This window comes from Pinus tabuliformis, chromosome X (genome assembly GCF_031772625.1).
Source record: "Pinus tabuliformis cultivar Carrire ecotype Pingquan chromosome X, CPIR1, whole genome shotgun sequence".
Lineage (NCBI taxonomy): Eukaryota > Viridiplantae > Streptophyta > Pinopsida > Pinales > Pinaceae > Pinus > Pinus tabuliformis.
The window spans coordinates 234890911-234895629 of record NC_142308.1 but is presented as its reverse complement, the minus strand read 5'-3'; the positions used below and the strand labels follow the sequence as shown (position 1 = coordinate 234895629).

Here is a 4719-nt window from a genome sequence, read left to right as displayed (position 1 = left end):
TTAAAAATATAATATAATATATATAGGTGGGAACTAGGCAGATAACTTGCCGTGGACGTAAAGCAACGTGGCAACGGATGAGAGCAACTTTTGATATGGCTGCCTGAAGCTTCCGTCATGCGAACCTTTATTTATTGATTCACCGCCAACAAATTAAACGCCTCCCACTTGCTAAGCATTATTTATTCATTCACTCCCAATCAAATTATCACTCAACTTTAACATTATTTATTTGATTCAATGCTAAAAAATTAAACACCTCCCACTTGTCAAACATTATTTTATTCATTTACTCGCCATCAATTTATCACTCATCACTACTCGGGCTTTCCAATCACCAAACATTATTTACTGGTTCAATGCCATTAAATTAAACACCTCCCCTGAGTCGGTGCTTGTACCCTGTCTGGACTACCTGGGAATCCCCGAGGGACGTGTCCGCTAGTGTCACCCCAGAAAAGGAAACATACCTATTCTATTAGTTTACTTGAAGGACGCCACCCTATTTATATTGACTTCCATACTTTTATGCCTTTATCCGTATCACGCTGGCAGCATCATGCTCCTCTCTCTACGCATTTCTCTCATCGGATATCTACAGACTGACCCCACGAAATGCAAACGTCCATTTTTTACTTTTGCTATATAAATTAGCATTACTTCATCTAAACACTCGCTCACTATACGATGTTTCTCTTGTTTCCCTTTTTTTCTCTCTTCTTCTTCCCTCGCTTACCCATATCAAGATCTTCAGCGGCCACTGTTGGATTCCAGTTCCCTCATCACCAGTGATCCTTGAGAGTCCATGGGGATTAGAGCGAGGCCGCGTCCTCTTGCAACTGGAGTGGCGTAACCTACAGCAGCGGTTATCCAAGGGAGAGATTAGTTGCCGTCAAACTCACATCTATGGATCTTCACGGTCCCACTTTCTCCTCTTGGCAATTTGTCGTTCCTCCGCTTGCTTGATTTTTCCAAATATGAGACGGATTCTCACGTGTTTTGTGGTGGCGATACAGAGGAACGGGGCGAAAAGTGATCTCTACCACGCCGAGGCTTAGGTTTGCGGGCTTCACACAAAATTGTATTCTTGTTTTCGTTTCTGGAAGTTTGAGATTTTAGGGTTTGATGCTTTTTATATATGTTGATGTGGATCTTGTCCACTTGCAGGACCGTGGGGATTAGAGCTTTGGATTCTCTCTTTTCGTTGATGCGGATGTAGATATGGGACAGAGGAGAGGTAATCTAGCCGAAGAGGAATTTGTTTCCTTAATTATCAAGTGAGAGGAGAAATGACAAAGTGTTGGGAGGAGGAGATCAAATGGGGTCGTGCAGATCCATAGCTGTGAGTTTTAGGGCAAGTATTCTGTCCATTGGATGACGGTTGCTGTGGGTAACTCCACTCCATTTACAGAAGGACACGGCTGTATTCGAATCCGCTATGGACTCGTAAGGATCGGTGGTAAAGAGGGGCCTGGGCTCCAACACCGGTTGCCCACATCCTAATATGGGAGCAAGCGAAAAATGAACGAGAGAGGGAGGGGAAAGAAGCATTTAGTTTCTAGGGAAGGATATATAGATCCCTTTAATAATAATATCTCTCTTTTCTTTTGATTAAATCAGCACATACTAGCGTAGGTATAGTAGAAAGAACGACCGATATCAATTTAGAATGCCTATTACTTTCTTGGAAAAAAATTAATGGACCGAATCTCATTTTCTGTATTCAAACCTTATGATTTTATAAAAAGTTATGAATGATGTTCGAGTGTTTTAGCCAGCGAAAATTTTTCCCCAGTAAGAAAAAATCACTGTTTTTATATATGAAATAAAAAACACTACATATATTCAGCATTTTTACAGTGCATGTGCATTTGCTTCAACATCTTGTTCTGTCCTATATCTGTCCATTCATTTGTGACAAAATGTGCCTAGACATTTTAATATAACATCCTATGTGAATAAAACTGAACATCAGAGGAGATCAAAACATTATATCCTGCACATTTTTAACTGTCCAACTTATATTAAAACATATTCAGTCCATCGTATCACCTAATAATATAAAACTATGCATATTTAACAACAGAATCTCAGCCACAAAACAACATCCTGGGAGAAATAAACACCAATCTTGCAATTGGATAGATCCCATCCAAGAGGGCATGTTACCCTCGGAGTGGAAGAATCCCAGCATCCAGTGTGTTGCCACCCATCTTTATCTCAATGTGCATCCCATCCAGTGCATCTAGTAGACCCTTCTTTGACATGTTGTCCGCATTCTGATTGAATTCCCTTCCAATGTGCTGAATAGTTGAGTTCTTGAAAGATCCCCAAATGACCTCAATTTGTCTGAGCCATCCATGAAGTTGTGGTTGATTTATTTTAGTGCTACCCCGTACATGGTCTATGATAGTCTGTGAATCTCCATAAATGTGGATGGTGGGAATGTTTAGATAAGAAATGAACCAAAGAAGTCCCCATAATGAAATAGCCTCTGTCTTCATATTTGTGCCTCTACCAATAGTGGACCCAGTATTCTTGTTCCCTAGATATAATTATCCAGAAACCACACCCACATGTGCCCCTTTGTGCCGCGCCATCAAAGAACCCCGTCGGGTAGTCATTCCTGGGCCTGTCTTCCTACGAATCAGCTCCTTATGTCCACTGTTGTTGGCATTTGCAGAAGTATACCATCCAATTATGTAGTCTACCACATGTGTTTCATTTTCCATATATTTCTCAAAGATGATATTATTGCTCCATCTCCATATTTCCCAAAAAAATGTTAATGGGATGTTCCTCCATTGGGAGGTTTGTTTACTCCACCAGCCCAAATAGTCAGTGATGTTATCATATTGATTGAGTGGAAAACCAATGTTCCCAGCAATATTGCTCCAAATCTGTGTAGTAATAGGGCATTTCAGAAATAGATGAACATTGTCTTCCACCACGTTCCTACATAATGCACATACTCCAGGCCCCTGCCAGTTCCTCTTTTGTAGGTTTTCCCAGGTCAAGTTCTTGTTTTTCCAAACAAGCCAAAGAAATAAAATGATCTTAATAGGAATTCTAGATTTCCAAAACTTATAAAACTAGCATACCTCTGAGTTGTGTACTTCATAGTAGCAGAATGTATTATAAACGTCTGCCACCACTATGCCTCCTTCCTTCATTTTTCCAAGCCAAGCAATCTAATCACCGCTAGCCTCCCAACTGACAACAATCAATTTCATTTTAGACCTCATCTGCTCCCATTCCCGTGCCATCGGACCCTCCAGGCCCATCTCCCTCGATCTCTTCCAGATAGGTATATTACCATGCCATTACCTAATGGCTTGATTCCAATAGAAAATGCCCTTATTGTTGATGCATTGGATGAGCCCCTCCGATGGGCTCAAATCCCATCCCATTCCCAAAATTTGGTCCTAGCCAATCAGTATCTTATGCCCAAATCCAAAGATCCAACATAAGTTTTGCAGAAAACTTCGCCTTATTTTATTTAAGTCGAGCCATATGGCCGACCCCGAAATAGTCCCAATGAGCTCCCTATGCATCCATACAGTAAAATATTTGTCTTTGAGGTATTTATGTCTGATAATATTCGCCCATATTCCCTCCCCAAATATACCTCTCCACAATGTTTTTTGTAGCAACGCCCATCCGAAACGCCTCAAATCCAAGATCCCCCAACCACCTAGTCTTTTTGGTAATGTAATGGATGCCAAATTAGTTAGATGGTATTTGTGCGTGGTGTTCGATCCAAACCAAATGTATTTTTCCATAATCCTGTTAAGTTTCATGATAATGGTGCTCGGGTGGCAGTATAGATGGGACCAAAACACTCCCAACTGTGTGATCATTGATTGGGTGAGAGTAATGCGCCCACCCAGTGATAGACATTTGTACTCCCACCCAAAGATATTTTTGTAGTAACAATCCACTAACCACATCCAGTCATTTATCCTATATTTATTGGGTTTGATATGCAATCCCAAGTATTTCATGCCCCCCACCAAATCATTAGCCTCCACCCCAAATAATCTTCGAATGTATGCAATGTCCTCCAGATCACTATATCCATATAAAATGATAGACTTCTGTAGATTCATGTATAGTCCCGTGGCATTCCCAAATTTGGAAAATATGTGGAATAAAGCCAACCATGTAATCCTATTGATCATACCCATTATCAGCACATCGTCCACAAAAAAACTATGAGAAATTCTGATATTTCGGCCCAGAACCAGAGCGCTGATACCACCCTCTACCAAAGCTTTCTTAATATGAAAACTGAGTCCATCCATTGCCAAAATGAATAATAATGGTGAGAGGGAACATCCTTGTCTGAGCCCTCGACCCGCCCCGAAAAAACAAGTGGGATATCCATTTATAATAACAACATATCTAACATTAGTGATGCATGCCATGATCTATTATGTATTCCTGGCCTGTAGGCCAATTTTTTGTGAAACCATCCTCAGATATCCCCAATCTAAGCAATCATATGCCTTTTGTAGGTCCACCTTCATAACTGCAACATTTAGTTTTTTGATGTGGATCGTATGTATGCATTCTTGAGCAGTGGTCACAACATCGTGTATCTGTCTATTCTGTAGGAAGATGAACTATTCGGACGATATATATTTTGATAGGGTGTCCTTAATCCTTCCAACAATAGTCTTGGATATAATCTTATATATAAGATTACATAGCAAGATG

The 4719-nt window shown here is 40.5% G+C and overlaps 1 long non-coding RNA gene across 1 annotated transcript; it reads left to right on the top strand.

Annotated features, from left to right (window-relative positions):
- The first annotated feature begins 615 nt into the window (after positions 1-615).
- LOC149139230 (uncharacterized) lies at positions 616-1663 on the top strand. The gene is made up of 2 exons (XR_016264283.1): positions 616-1058; positions 1168-1663. It is a non-coding gene; the product is annotated as an uncharacterized LOC149139230 (long non-coding RNA).
- The last annotated feature ends 3056 nt before the right edge of the window (positions 1664-4719 follow it).